This window comes from Syngnathus scovelli, chromosome 8 (genome assembly GCF_024217435.2).
Source record: "Syngnathus scovelli strain Florida chromosome 8, RoL_Ssco_1.2, whole genome shotgun sequence".
In the NCBI taxonomy this organism is placed as follows: Eukaryota; Metazoa; Chordata; class Actinopteri; order Syngnathiformes; family Syngnathidae; genus Syngnathus; species Syngnathus scovelli.
The window spans coordinates 756,370-772,001 of NC_090854.1; the positions used below are offsets into that span (position 1 = coordinate 756,370).

The 15,632-nt window shown below is 49.5% G+C and overlaps 1 non-coding gene and 1 pseudogene across 1 annotated transcript; both read left to right on the top strand.

The window, feature by feature from the left end:
• Positions 1–8,675: 8,675 nt before the first annotated feature.
• LOC125974389 (U1 spliceosomal RNA) lies at positions 8,676–8,841 on the top strand. The gene has a single exon (XR_007483516.1). It is a non-coding gene; the product is annotated as a U1 spliceosomal RNA (small nuclear RNA).
• Positions 8,842–10,932: 2,091 nt separating this feature from the next.
• Positions 10,933–11,017, top strand: LOC125974399 (U5 spliceosomal RNA; annotated as a pseudogene).
• Positions 11,018–15,632: the final 4,615 nt, after the last annotated feature.

Here is a 15,632-nt window from a genome sequence, read left to right on the forward strand (position 1 = left end):
TTTTAACACCATCCAGCCGTCACTGCTTAGGGTGAAGATGGAGAAGGCGGGTGTGGACCAGTGCCTGACTGCATGGACAACGGACTTCCTCACCGACCGGCCGCAGTTTGTGAGGTTACATCGCAGTGAGTCCGACGTGGTGCACTGCAGCACTGGTGTCCCCCAGGGTAGGGTGCTCCTTTCCTTTTCACCCTGTTCACGTCAGACTTTACCCACGACACCGCACACTGCCAAATCCAGAAGTTCTCCGACGACATGGCCATTGTTTGAAATGTCGCAGAGGGGAACGATCTGGAATATAGGTTGGTCATCAAGGACTTTGTCAGCTGGTGTGAGCTCAACCAGCATCAGGTGAACAACACCAGCAAGACGAAGGGGTTGATTGTGAGCTTCGGGAGGACAGCACCCATCTTCACTCCAATGAACATCCAGGGATCGGACAGTGAGGTAGTGGAGAACTACAAATTCCTGGGTGTTCGCCTTAACAACAAACTGGACTGGACTGGACTGATCACACCCATATCCTGTACAAAAAGGGCCAGAGTCGCCTCCATCTGCTGAGGAGACTGAGGTCCTTCGGTGTGTGCAGGGCTCTCCTCCGGACCTGCTATGACTCTATGGTGGCCTCGGCCATCATCTACGCTGTGGTCTGCTGGGGTGGGGGCAGTAGTGACCGGGACAGGGGGGGACTGAATAAGATGCTCAGAAGAGCGAGCTCTGTTCTGGGCTGTCCCCTGGACTCCATTGAGGTTGTGGGTGAGAGGAGGACGTTGATTAAGCTTAAATCCATCATGGACAACACCTCTCACCACCTCCATGAGAGTGTGCGGTTCCTGAGCAGCTCCTTTAGCGGCAGACTTTTGCACCCTCGGTGTAGGAAGGAACGGTTCCTCAGGTCCTTCATTCCCTCTGCTGTCAGACTTTACAACATGCATGCCGCCTGATAAAATGAATGTGTTTCGTCTCTACTAGCAGCACTTGTGTTTATCCTTGTCTGTTATTTACCCTTTTTTGTAATTCTGGCACTTGTTTTATTCTTGCACTCGTATTATTATTGCACTGATATGCGCTGCTGTGACAAGTGAATTTCCCTGCTGTGGGATGAATAAAGTTCAATCAATCAGTCAAGAGTTGGTTCAGACTGAAGTCAAGTTTTTGATTTCAAAGCATGACACGTTAAATTGACTATGAAAGGGATCGTCTGATCCGAAGTCAGGTGCCTTATCCATTAGGCCACATCGCCATGTGAAATACTCCATGTTTTCAGTGTGGCCTTGATAAGACTGTTTAACGGTTCCCAACAAGCAAGGATGCCCAATGTGGGAACCGAACCCACGGCCCTGAGTTTAAGAGTCGCATGTTCTCCCCACTGAGCTAACCAGGCTTTTCGACCTTGGAATTGTTTCATTTTTTCATTTTTTTTGAATGGGTTAGGGGAAATAGAGAAATGTTTTAAGTGTGGCCTCTGAAACACATCTATTGATAAGACTAAAGAATCAAAGGTTCCCGACAAGTGTGGGCTGCCCAATATGGGGATAGAACCCACAACCCTGAGATTAAGACTTGCATGCTCTACCACCTGAGCTAACCAGGCTTCTCCTATTAAGAACTGTTTCATTCTTTCACTTTTTTTAATGGGTTTGGTTCACGAAAACCAGAAGCCACGTTTTAAATCTGGCCTCTGAAACACATTCGTTGATAAGACTAAACATTTAAAGGTTCCCAACAAGTGGCAGCTGTCCAATGTTGTCTCTAGTTGGAAACCCCAGCCCGAGTTGGAAACCCTAATTGGAAACCCTTGCCCCAGTTGGAATTCCTAGTTTGAAACCCTACCCGGAGTTGGAACCCTAGTTGGAAACCCTAGCCCTAGTTGGAAATGCTGGCTCTAGTGTGCAATAGAGAAAGCATTTTTTCTTTTGGTTTTTGTCACTTTGTTGCACTGAAAATGGAGATTGGGGGGGAGTCAGCACAACAAAAAAGAAATCAGAAACCAAAACCTTTCTGACAGTATAGAAAAGAATAATAAATAATACATAGAATAAGGTTTACTGTCTGTGAAGTTGAGTTTAATTGAAATGGCCAGTGGTTGAATCAATTTTACAGTAAAATAGCTCTGTAAAACCAACTATTCATGGCCTCGGTAGCGCAGGCGGTAGCGCGTCAGTCTAGTAAACTGAAAGTCGTGAGTTCAACCCTCACACGGGGCTATGTCTTATTTAGTCCTAACCCTAACTCGAGCCCTTGTTGGAAACCCTAGCCCCAGTTGGAAACCCAACTTTGAGAATGGTCAGACAGAAGTACCTTTTTCTTTTGATGAAGTTCAGTTTGATGGAAATGGCCGGTGGTTGAATCAATTTTACAGTAAAATAGAATTTTAAGACAGGTGCCACAAATTCTCGTTGGCGCAGGCGGTAGCGCGTCAGTGTCGTAATCTGAAAGTCGAGAGTTTGATCCTCACACGGTGCATGATTTATATATATTCCAACCCTAAATCTAGCCCTACCTGTAAACCCTAGTCCTTGTTGGAAATCCTAGCCCTAGCCTAGTTAAGTTTGATCAAAATGGGCGGTGGTTGAATCAATTTTACAGTAAAAAACAATTGCACAAATTGCAAATGCATAGCCTCGTTTGCGGAAGTGGTAGTGTGTCAGTCTCATAATCTGGAGGTCGTAAATTCGACCCTCACACAGGGCACACTTTTATATAGTCCTAACTCTAGCCCGAATTGGAAACCCTCATCCTCGTTGGAAGCCCCAGTTGGAAACCCTGGCCACAATTTGAAACCTTAGTTGGCTTCCCTAACCCGAGTTGGAAACCCTAGTTTCAGAATGCTCAGACTAAAAGTCACTTTATCTTTCTGTGAAGTTCAGTTTGATTGAAATGGCCGGTGGTTGGATCAATTTTACAGTAAAAAAGAATTGTAAAACTGTAAATGCACAGCCTCATTAATGCAGGTGCTAGCATGCCAGTCTCACAATCTAAAGGTCAAGAGTTCGGTCCTCAGGTGGGGCAGACCTTTTATATACCTAGTCCAAACTAGCCCTAACCCTAACTCTAGCCCTAGTTGGAAACCCTAGTCCTAGTTGGAAACCTTAGTTGAAAACCCTATTTTCAGTAGGGAGCAGGTTGCTCAGACTAAAATAACTTTTTCTTCTTTTAAGGGGTAGGGCAGCAAAGTAAGCAGGGATTGTGAATATCAGCAAGCACAGGTTGCTCAACTGGAGTCAAGAGAAACAAATTAAAAATTGTACATCAGATGAAAAATGTGCCTCTTTCTTTTGGCTTTTGTCACTGACATTTGGGGTCACCACAACAAAGATCAAAACAGCACAAAAACAGTTTACCTATATTTTGTCACGTCTCGCCCCCAACTGCTCCACTATGTGTCTGTCTTGGTTTCTGTCTGTGTGCTCGCCCCTCCCCTCCTGTGTGCCCATGATCAGTGTGATTGTTCCCACCTGCCTCTCGTTACCTGTCGTGTATAAAAGTCCTGTCTGCCCCTCTCTCCCTGTCGGATCATTGGTTTTGGTTTTGGTTGCTGTCGTTCGGTGTTGGCGTGCTGTCTTGGTGCCGTCGTGTCCTGCTGTCTTCTTGTTTCACGTCCCGGTCAGTCAAGTTATTGTTTAGGTCATGTCAGTTTACCGAGTCTGTATTTTGAGTTGCTTCGGTGGACCCTGGTCCGGGCTGCACTTGGTCGTCCTGCTCCATGCTCCACACCCGACCGTGACAGAATGATCCGACCATCACAGCGGCCAGCGCTTGGACCACCCTTCACCACCAGCTCCCGCTGCGACGCCCGATCCACATCCGAGCATGTTCCAGCGCCATGGGCTTGCAGCCGCCATCGGATCTTGCTCCAGCGACGCCGGGCTCACGGCCGCCATCGGAATTCCCCCCCGGCGCCATCAGCTCTGCGACCGTTGTCGGACTTCGCTGCCGCGACGCCGGACCCGCGGCCGCTATCGGAGTGCCCCCCCGGCGTCATCAGACTCACGGCCGCCATCGGGCTCCACCCCAGCGTCGCAGGACCCGCGAACGTCGCCAGACATCCAAGCCAGCTGCGTCGGACCCGCGATCGTCCCTGGCTCCGCTCCCTCTGCTGCGGCGCGTGATGGCTCTTGCCGCCGCGCACAGCCCCGCCTTCCGAATGTCGCCGATCACTGTACGGACTTTGTGAGTGGCCGCCGATCGCGGTACAGACTTCCCAAGGCGCCGCCCCAGTGCGGTTGTGTTTCCCCGAGTTTCCGCGGAGTGCGGTTCTGTTTCCCCAAGTCGCCGCCCGTGTGCTGTTGTGTTCCCCAAGTCGCCGCCCGAGCGCGGTTCTGTTCCCGAAGTCACCGCCAGAGTGCGGCTCTGTCCCCTAGGTCACCGCCAGAGTGCGGCTCTGTCCCCTAGGTCACCGCCAGAGTGCGGATCTGTCCCCGCAGTCACCGCCCGAGTGCGGATCTGTCCCCGCAGTCACCGCCCGAGTGCGGTTCTGTCCCCGCAGTCGCCGCCAGAGTGCGGATCTGTCCCCGCAGTCGCCGCCAGAGTGCGGATCTGTCCCCGCAGTCGCCGCCAGAGTGCGGATCTGTCCCCGCAGTCGCCACCAGAGTGCGGATCTGTCCCCGCAGTCGCCGCCAGAGTGCGGATCTGTCCCCGCAGTCGCCGCCAGAGTGCGGATCTGTCCCCGCAGTTGCCGCCAGAGTGCGGATCTGTCCCCGCAGTCGCCGCCAGAGTGCGGATCTGTTCCCCGAAGTCGCCGCCAGAGTGCGGTTCGGTTCCCCCAAGTCACCGCCCGAGTGCGGTTCGGTTCCCCAAGTCGCCGCCCGAGTGCGGTGCGGTTCGGTTCCCCAAGTCGCCGCCCGAGTGCGGTGCGGTTCGGTTCCCCAAGTCGCCGCCCGAGTGCGGTGCGGTTCGGTTCCCCAAGTCGCCGCCCGAGTGCGGTGCGGTTCGGTTCCCCAAGTCGCCGCCCGAGTGGGGCGCGGTTCGGTTCCCCAAGTCGCCGCCCGAGTGCGGCGCGGTTCGGTTCCCCAAGTCGCCGCCCGAGTGCGGCGCGGTTCGGTTCCCCAAGTCGCCGCCCGAGTGCGGCGCGGTTCGGTTCCCCTAGTTTTTTTTTTTTTGGGACGTCGGGAGACGTCCCTTGTGGGGGGGGTTCTGTCACGTCTCGCCCCCAACTGCTCCACTATGTGTCTGTCTTGGTTTCTGTCTGTGTGCTCGCCCCTCCCCTCCTGTGTGCCCATGATCAGTGTGATTGTTCCCACCTGCCTCTCGTTACCTGTCGTGTATAAAAGTCCTGTCTGCCCCTCTCTCCCTGTCGGATCATTGGTTTTGGTTTTGGTTGCTGTCGTTCGGTGTTGGCGTGCTGTCTTGGTGCCGTCGTGTCCTGCTGTCTTCTTGTTTCACGTCCTGGTCAGTCAAGTTATTGTTTAGGTCATGTCAGTTTACCGAGTCTGTATTTTGAGTTGCTTCGGTGGACCCTGGTCCGGGCTGCACTTGGTCGTCCTGCTCCATGCTCCACACCCGACCGTGACATATTTTCCTCTTTCAATTTGATGATACACTAGACATGAATACCTGTTTAGATTTGAAATCTTATCCATTAGGCCAGATAGCCATACAGGAAATTCTGACAAGTGATAGCAGTGCAATGATTTTTGAGCATATACAGTAAATCTACAGCCTAGATTCAAGTGGAGTTAACTGACTGGATCAGAAGATTAAGGGGTTCAAGTCCCTTCGTTGTCAATTTAATGAATGTCAAGAGGAAAGTAGCCTAGTGGATAATGTGTCTAACATTAAATAATAGTTTTTATTTTGTTTCTGCATTACCCAATACATCTCCTTCACATTGTGACACATTCTCCCATTATCTGTCTGTGTTAGGTAGAGAAAAAGATTTTAAAGGAAAGGTACCGTAATTTCTGGACTATAAGCCGCGACTTTTTCCAAAATTTTGAACCCTGCGGCTTATAGTCAGGTGCGGCTTATATAAGATTTTTTTCGTGATTTTTGTGATGACTTGATCACTTTTATGCACTCGTAAAAACGCTGTGGACCACTGTTGTGCGGTATCTTGAAAAAAAAAAAACAACAACAAAAATACTATTTTGAAACACTACTATGGCTGCTGCTTATTCTGGCTGTGTTGCTTGTGACTATTATGAGCTTTAGTAGGAATGCACGCTAGGTGACCTGCGTCAAAGGGCTCCAAACCCTTTCTCTTAGAGATTACACAAAGCAGTGGCGCTGTTTGGACCATCTGCATTGTATTAAAACCCAATCAATTAGCATTTAAATTCAATTCTTCTGACATTTTGCTCACCAAAAACAAGTTGTAATGAATGTGAACTTTTAATGCATTTTATTCAGAAGGTTACTTTGAACCCTGAGGCTTAAATGGCGGCGAGGCGTATTTATGGATTTTTACGGCTTTCTGTGTACTGTCTTTCTTTGTAAAAAAACTCATGTGCACGTGCGGCTTATAGTCCGGTGCGGCTTATGTAAGAAAAAAACTAAAATATCCCTGAATTTTAGCTGGTGCGGCTTATAGTCCGGTGCGGCTTATAGTCCAGAAATTACGGTAAGTATTGTTGTGTTGTGTTTTGTTGTATTGTGTGTTGTCATTACCGTATTTTCTGGACTATAAGTCACGTTTCTTTTCATAGTTTGGGTGGGGGGGCGACTTATACTGAGGAGCAACTTATACGTGATTTTTTGTCACAAATTTTCAAAATAAAAAAAAAAACGAAAAATGGATAAACGAACCGTGATGTAGCAAGGGATTACTGTAGTTTGAACTGCAAGTGACATCAGCGGCGCGGCGGTTGTTTACTTAAAGGACAAAGGATTCGATCACGGGATGACGAAGATGACGAAGGGCCCCATGTACTACCGGCATCTTTAGTGGCTTTGCTTGTAAGTGACACAGAGGACGGAGAGTTTTTTTTTCCCAATGATCATCACACACACATCTGGGTGTGGTGAGATTTGTCCTCTGCATTCAACCCATCCCCGTGTGATTTTGATCCATCCCCTGGGGGAGAGGGGAGCAGTGAGCAGCAGCGGTGCCGCGCTCGGGAATCATTTGGTGATCTAACACCCAATTCCACCCCTTAATGTTGAGTGCCAAGCAGGGAGGCAATTGGTCCCATTTTTATAGGTATGACCCGGCCGGGGTTTGAACCCACAACCTTCCAGTCTCAGGGCGGACACTCTACCACTAGTTTGAAGGATTTAATGATTTGGAGTGACACAGAAGGTTTGAAAAACTATTATATGTTTCACGCACACCCGGTCCTATTCTATGGAGCTCTCTTCGACCTCTGTGGCTGGAAGTGCCACCTCCAGGGATGGAAGTCCACGCTGCCACACGCCTGGAAGTCGATGCCGGTGCTTGGGGCTGTGTGGCGAACTGTTTATGTTATTGTTATTTGATATATTTGTCATTTTCAAAACTTGTTCAGGAAAAAAAATATTATTCAGTGGTAATGTTGGACGTTTTCAATAAATACAAATTCATACAGTTTTAGGGTTCTCAGGTTAAAAAAGGCAATGCATGCACGGGGGCCCCCAGGGCTGCGTGCTTAGTCCATTGCTCTTCACCCTGCTGACGCATGACTGCACTGCGACCTACAGCGACAACCGCATAGTGAAGTTTGCTGACGACACGACTCTGGTGGGTCTCATCACGAAGGGCGACGAGACTCGGTACAGGTCGGAAGTTGACCTTCTGACCATGTGGTGCAGGGACAACAACCTCCTGCTGAACGTCAATAAGACCAAGGAAATCGTTGTTGACTTCCGGAAGGGTCACACAACACACCTGCCGCTGATCATCGACGGTGCTGTGGTGGAGTGGGTGAGCTGCACCAAGTTCCTGGGGGTGCACATCAGTGAGGACCTCTCCTGGTCCGCAAACACCTCGTCACTGGCAAAGAAAGCTCAGCGCCGCCTGTACTTCCTGCGGAAGCTCAGGCGTGCATGTGCTCCTCAGGCAGTCCTGTCTACATTCTACCGTGGCACCATTGAGAGCGTCCTCACCAGTTGCATCGCTGTCTGGGGTGGTAACTGCACTGAACAGAACTTGAAGGCCCTGCAGCGCATAGTGAATACGGCTGGTAAGATTATTGGTGCTTCGCTCCCCTCCCTGAAGGACATTTACACCTCCCATCTCGCCCGCAAGGCAACCTCGATTGCCAGAGATGTGAGTCACCCGGCTCACTCTTTGTTTGACCTTCTGCCCTCTGGGAAGAGGTATAGGAGCCTGCGCTCCCGCACCACCAGACTCGCCAACAGCTTCTTTCTCCAGGCTGTTAGGGCCCTGAACTCGCTACCCCCTTCTGCGTAGCGTGCGGCACTGTTGCGCTATTTTCTGGAATGTCTGCTGTACGCACACTTGCTCCTTTTTTTGCTCCTCTTATTTATTTATTTGTTGTGTTATTTATTCATTATTTATTCAGCACGCTTTTGTTATACTTGTTTACTTGTTTGTCTGTTGTGGGCCATGTCTTGTCACCATGGGATAGGGGGGAACGAAATTTCGGTTTCTTTGTATGTCTTCGGCATGTGGACAAATTGACAATAAAGCTGACTTTGACTTTGACTTTGACTTAAACAGTTCTACGAATCCTGTTTCACCCACTGAGTGTGTATGTGTGCCACACGTTTTTAGCAATTAAGCCCGTGACTGAAAATGGCGTGTGCGGTAAAGACGTCGGCCCATGATCAAGAAGGTGGTTCACCCCATGTGAGGCTCAGCCATTGCACTACGGTTGTGCTGACCTCTGCAAATTCCCCTACTGTGTGAATCTTGACTGCATTATTTCTGGTAGTGGGGGACTGTGTTCGCGCTCTCCTCTGGTCTTTCTGATGAAAACAAAAATTAAGCGCAGTAGTATGCACATGGAGTTTAAGTCTGCGATGCTGTGACACACTGAACGCTTTTGATTATGTAATTAACTGTACTCTGGAACTGTGTATTAGGGTTCTCCAGATTATTCTTATCGTATGATTATGTTGGAATGCAGCCTGTAATAAATAACCTAGCTAGATTAGTTTTATGCTTATGTTGGAATGCAACCTGTGATAAATCACCTAGCGTGTCCCATCCTACACAAAGTCGTAAAACACCCCTTGCTATGTTTTGACTAGAGGTCAAGGGCTTTCTCTATTCAGTCCACTCTTACCCCCACCCTGTTTCTCTTAATAAAAATGCTCTTGCAGGAGGCGAGAGTCAGACCTCCATTCGAACATCGCTGTACGCACAGCGACGAATGGACTCTCCACCTGCAGGTGTCTAAAGGGACTTACTCGTCTCCCGTGTGGTTCTTGCAAAACAAGTTGGACTGAGCGAATCTCTAACACTGTGCATTTGCTCGTTAAACTGTATTCACCAAATTAGCAAATGCAAAATTCAAAGTCAAAGTCAAAGTCTCCTTTATTGTCAATTCCTCCGCATGTCAAGACACACAAAGAGATCGAAATTACGTTTCTCACTATCCCAGGGTGACAAGACAGAGTTCACAACGCACATACAAGTAAACAACACAGGAAAAATAACATAAGAAGTCAACATCAATGAACAATAAGCGTGATAGCACGCTAGCCGCTCCCGATGCACAGCAGAGTCCGGTAAGATGACAGTCAACCAGGCCACTGTGAACACGAGCACACAGCAGGCACGCACTGTCCGGTTCGTGGATCCTATCAGGCGAACGCAACCCATCTTGTCGTCCCGCGAACGAACGTACGCCAGGAGAATGGAAGGCACGGATGGGCGAGCTGGGTTGGCCGCAAGCCTGGCCCGACGTCTCCGCGCTGGCCCCTCTTCCGCTGCCTCGCAGACCCGCTGCCGACGCATCCCAACAATGCTCCAGGACGGAGCAGTCCGAGCTCAGGACGCAGTCCAACCGGGGGAGGAAGAGCAGGCCAGTCCGGCATCGCTCCATGACGAAGCAGTCCGAGCGCTAACACCAGCAGCAAATCTCTCCGCACCAAAGTCCAGAACGCCATAAAACCCACGTCCGCCGATGTTGAGCAGAACATGCCCGCCGCACTAGTAGCACGACGTATCACACGAGACGAATACACACAAAACTGCCAGACAAACACTCAGTAAACACTCACAAAACACCGAACGGGACAGAGAGTGGCCGCTGCGTGTGCACGCGCCGCCATCTTGAACGGTAGTCTCTTTTCATTTCAATATGTAATTACCACGTTCCTGACTCGTCATATGATATGAACGTATCAAAACCTTTTTGTCGGCTGTAGGTCTGTCTTTTTAAGAATGCGCCCGATTGTTGTTCCTCATACATCACAAGTATGGATTTCTAGAAAACAACTTTTACTTTCTAAAGTAAAATGACAGAAATATTTTCTAATGTCAAATATCAAACGCCACCAACGCAGTGGAGGTGAATTACACTCCAAACCATGCCAGCAACGTCAAAAGCCTCAATTATTTGCGACACAAGGGAGACATAGAGCATTTCCGAAGTTTGAAAAATCATTTGAGAAATTACGATCGTATTTTGTTTCCCGATTTGTGTTGAATAAAGTTATGAAATTACAAATTTTCAAATAAAACACAGGGATGGGATCATTTCCCGTTCTCTCAGACCAAAAGTACACGTACCAAGACATACAACTGTTTTTACCATCAATAATCAAAATAGACGCCCAATATAATTGAAAGAACGAGCGCCATCAGTGTTCGATCAGATACCTACAATCCTGTGCGCCAACAATGTTTAAAGTAAGTGAGACATTAATGAACACAAAATACTCGTTTAAACATTCTATTTTGCTTGAGTCCTTGTAAGTATAGTAAATCCATCAACTTCTATTGTTTGTATTAGAAGGAATGGTTGCTGCAATTTGAGTGTGAGACCGCCTGTGAATTTAGTGAGACCAGCAGTGGGGTGGCCCGTTTTGACTCAGATTTTCAGATCACTCGTTTCTCTTCAGATCGAATAAATCTTTCGCCTTTTACTAAAGATTTCTGTGGAGAGGAACAATAAAGAGTATACCATTTCCGTGGAGAGGAACAATAAGAGTATATCTCAATTTGTTGATGCTCTGCGAAAGAATATCAATATTGCAACGGATAGCCGCCTATATCATACTCCGTGCAACAATCATACGTTCACATAATTTATACCGGCACGTGTGAACATGTTCACATAAACAGAGAAATTATGCCGAGTGCAGACAGACAATCACGTTTAAAACCTCGTTTATCATCCATCCATTTATCCATCCTATTCCGCTTATCCGGGTTGGGTCGAGGGGGAGACAGCTTTAGGAGGGACTCCCAGGCTTCCCTCTCCCCAGCCACTTCATCCAACTCAACCCGGGGAATCCCAAGGCGTTCCCAGGCCAGCCGAGAGACATAGTCTTTCCAGCACGTCCTGGATCGCCCGCGAGGTCTCCTACCGGTGGGACATGTCCGGAACACTTCCAAAGGGAGGCGTCCAGGAGGCATCCTGATGAGATGCCTGAGCCACCTCATCTGGCTCCTCTCACCGTAGAAGAGCAGCGGCTCTACTCTGAGTCCCTCCCGGATGACCAAGCTTCTCAAGGGAGAGCCCGGACACCCTGCAGAGGAAACTCATTTCGGCCGCTTGTATTCTGGATCTCGTTCTTTCGGTCACGACCCAAAGCTCGTGACCATAGTTGAGGGTAGGAGCGTAGATCGACCGGTAAATTGAGAGCTTTGCCTTTTGTCTCAGCTCTCTCTTCACCACGACGGATTAGTACAGAGTTCGCATTACTGCCGACGCTGCACCAAACCGCCTGTCGATCTCGCGCTCCATCCTGCTCTCACTCGTGAACAAGACCCAAAGATACTTGAACTCCTCCACTTGGGGCAGGATCTCATCCCCGATCCGGAGAGGGCATCCCACCCTTTTCCGACCGAGGACCATGGCCTCGGATTTGGAGGTGCTGACCCTCATCCCGACCACTTCACACTCGGCTGCGATCCACCCCAGTGAGAGCTGGAGATCACGGCTTGAAGAAGCCAACAGCACCACGTCATCTGCAAAAAGCAGAGACGCAATGCTGAGGTCCCAGAACTGGACCCCCTCAACGCCTTGGCTGCGTGTAGAAATTCTGTCCATAACCATTATGAACAGAATCGGTGACAAAGGGCAGCCTTGGCAGAGTCCAGCCCTCACTGGGAAAGAATCTGACTTACTGCCAGAAATGCGGACCAAACTCTGGTATTGGTGATACAGGGACCAAACCGCCCTTATCAGTTGGCTCAGCACCCCGTACTCCCGAAGCACCCTCCACAAAACTTCCCGAAGGACACGATTGAACCCCTTCTCCAAGTCCACAAAACACATGTGGACAGGTTGGGCGAACTCCCATGCCCCCTCGAGGATCCTGCCCAGGGTGTAGAGCTGGTCCACTGTTCCATGGCCAGGACAAAAGCCACACTGCTCCTCCTTAATCCGAGGTTCGACCTCCCGACAGACCATCATCTCCAGCACCCCTGAATAGACCTTACCAGGGAGGCTGAGGAGTGTGATTCCCCTATAGTTGGAACACAACCTCCGGTCTCCCGTCTTAAAGAGGGGAACCACCACCCCAGTCTGCCAATCCAGAGGCACCGTCCCCGATGTCCACGCAATGCTGTAGAGGCGTGTCAGCCATGATAGTCCCACAACATCCAGAGCCTTTAAAAACTCTGGGCGGATCTCATCCACCCCCGGGGCCATGCCCCAGAGGACTTTTTTGATTACCTCAGTGAGTTCGACCCCAGAGATTGGAGAGTCCACCTCAGAGTCTCCAGGCCCTGTTTCCACAATGGAAGGCGTGTCGGTGGAATTGAGGAGGTCTTCAAAGTACTCTCCCCACCGACTCACGACGTCCCGTGTCGAGGTCAGCAGCACGTCATCTCCAGTGTAAACAGTGTTGACGGTGCACTGGTTCCCCCTCCTGAGACGCCGGATGGTGGACCAGAATTTCCTCGAAGCCATCCGGAAGTCATTCTCCATGGCCTCGCCAAACTCCTCCCACGCCCAGCTCGGGCTCCTTTTCAGTCAGAGAGGCGATATTCCATGTCCCAAGAGTCAGCTTCTGCAGCCAGGGATCGGTCCGCCAAGGTCCCTGCCTTTTTCCGCCGCCCATTTTGCACTGCACCCGACCCCTTTGGCCCCTCCGGCAGGTGGTGAGCCCATGGGAAGGGGGACCCATGTTTCCTTTTCGGGCTGTGCCCAGCCGGGCCCCGTGGGCGAAGGCCTGGCCACCAGACGCTCGCCTTCGAGCCCCACCTCCACGCCTGGCTCCAGATGTGGGGCCCGGTGACCCGCGTCCGGGCGAGGGAAAACAAAATCCATTTATGTTTTTCTTCATAAGGGGCTTGTGAGAGCCGTGCTTTGTCTGGCCCTTCACCTAGGATCCGTTTGCCATGGATGACCCTACCAGGGGCATGAAGCCCCAGACAAGATGGCTGCTAGGATCATTGGGGCGTGCAAACCCCTCCTCCACGGTAAAGTGATGACTAACGAAGGGGCTTCGTTTATCAATGCAGTTTAACTTCTGGTGGGACCCATTTGAATTGGCACATGCCAGTCTATTGTAATTTGGCAAAAAATATTGTTTTTAAATAAAAAAACAATAACCAACCCTGTCAATTGCACAAGCACTCCTCTTTACTGTTCACAAGCACAATCACAAGTACAAGTCGTCTTCATCCATAAGCACATGAGTCTTTCCTTGTTAAAACACAGCAGCCCTACAAAAAATGTTCCATCAACTTTTAGTGTCTTAATAGACAATGATGGTATTTATTTAAATATTGAAACAAAATATCTACCTCCTTCAATGTTACACGTGAATGCACATACAGAGAGAAGTTTTATTCATTTTGATAAGGCTACATGAAGCAAAATATAAAGGTGAATACACACTGTTTTCGTGCACCATTTTAGCCCAATTCCATCATTTCCTTGTCTGTCTGTGCCTCCTTACCAGCAAATTTCTGGAAGTCCACATGGCGTCTTTGATGGCAGCAAAAGTGAGCCACTGCAAAGTCTTCTTGCTTGATTTTCAACGGGCTCACCCCATAGAGTACAAGGTTCAAGATTCAAGATTCAAGAGTTTTTTATTCGCCATGTTTGAGCGTGCCAAACAAGGAATTTGACTTCGGTAAATCACAGCCTCTGTTCAACATTTAGGTGACTAACAACAACATGTGAAAAATGAAAGATATTCTCAAACATCCCCTGATCTTAAACTGATCTTAAACTCCCAAGAGGGCAAGGAAAAACTCATAACTCCAGCTAGGGGAAATGAGAAACCTTGAGAAGAGACCACAGATGGGAGGGTCCCTCTTCGAGGATGACCAGGCTGCAATGGATGCAGAGAGGACACATAGTACAAACAGTGTAAACAAAAAAGGTGTGGAAAGCGGGATGTTATTGCACAGTAATGACTCTGAGACTCTAAGAGTGGTGTGAGTTCATCAGAGCGACAGCCTGGGGGAAGAAGCTGTCTCTGTGTCTGCTGGTTTTAGTGTACAGAGCTCTATAACGGCGTCCGGAGGGGAGTAGTTCAAACAGGCTGCAACCTGGGTGCGAAGGGTCTGTTGAGATGTTGATGTCTGCATTCAACACTTCCCTTGCCGGGAACTGCAGGTCGCCCACAGGTATACGGCAGCCATGAACTACCTGAGCAGGTGCCACACTGACTCCTGGGCGCCACAGCCAGGTCGGGGGCACGTTGAGAGCGCTGATATGCCCCGGGAGTGCATAACGGACCTGACTGGGAGGCCATCATGGGCCACCATCCACGACAGGTCCCAACAAGTTTGTTTCGAGAGGGCGGGGTGGTTGACGTTGTGCCAAACTGTTGTGGGCTCGCCGAATGCGGGTCCGAGCACTGGACAAACCACTTCCCGTTGTACGACAGAGATCATAGATCTGTGACTTGTTAAAATGTCACTATTTTCTTGCTCTAATTTAAAGTTCTTCAAAAACTTTTTGGTGAAGAAATAAGAAGGTGGCGCGTTAAAAGACACAGGAATTCATTGGTCGATGGGTATTAGCTTTAGTTTCCGGAGGTATGTGTCACGTCTCGCCCTGCTCCACTATGTGTCTGTCTTGGTTTCTGTCTGTGTGCTCGCCCCTCCCCTCCTGTGTGCCCATGATCAGTGTGATTGTTCCCACCTGCCTCTCGTTACCTGTCGTGTATAAAAGTCCTGTCTGCCCCTCTCTCCCTGTCGGATCATTGGTTTTGGTCATTGGTTTTGGTCATTGGTTTTGGTTCCTGTCGTTCGGTGTGTCGTCCTGTCTTGGTGCCGTCATGTCCTGCTGTCTTCTTGTTCCACGTCCCGGTCAGTCAGTCAAGTTATTGTTTAAGTCATGTCAGTTTACCGAGTCTGTATTTTGAGTTGCTTCAATAAACCCTGGTCCGAGCTGCACTTGGTCGTCCTGCTCCATGCTCCACCACCCGACCGTGACAGTATGAGCCCATCCAGAATCGTGTCATTGCTTGGCTTTTCGATGCATTTGGTGTAACGAGCGCGCTTCGCAGGTGCAGGGCAACATATCTGCTTCCGAGGAAGAGTTTTAAGTTCGGGACTCCTTCTCCTCTATTTTTTTTTCTTTTTCTTCATGGTGTCCCTCTTCAGTCCCTCTGAC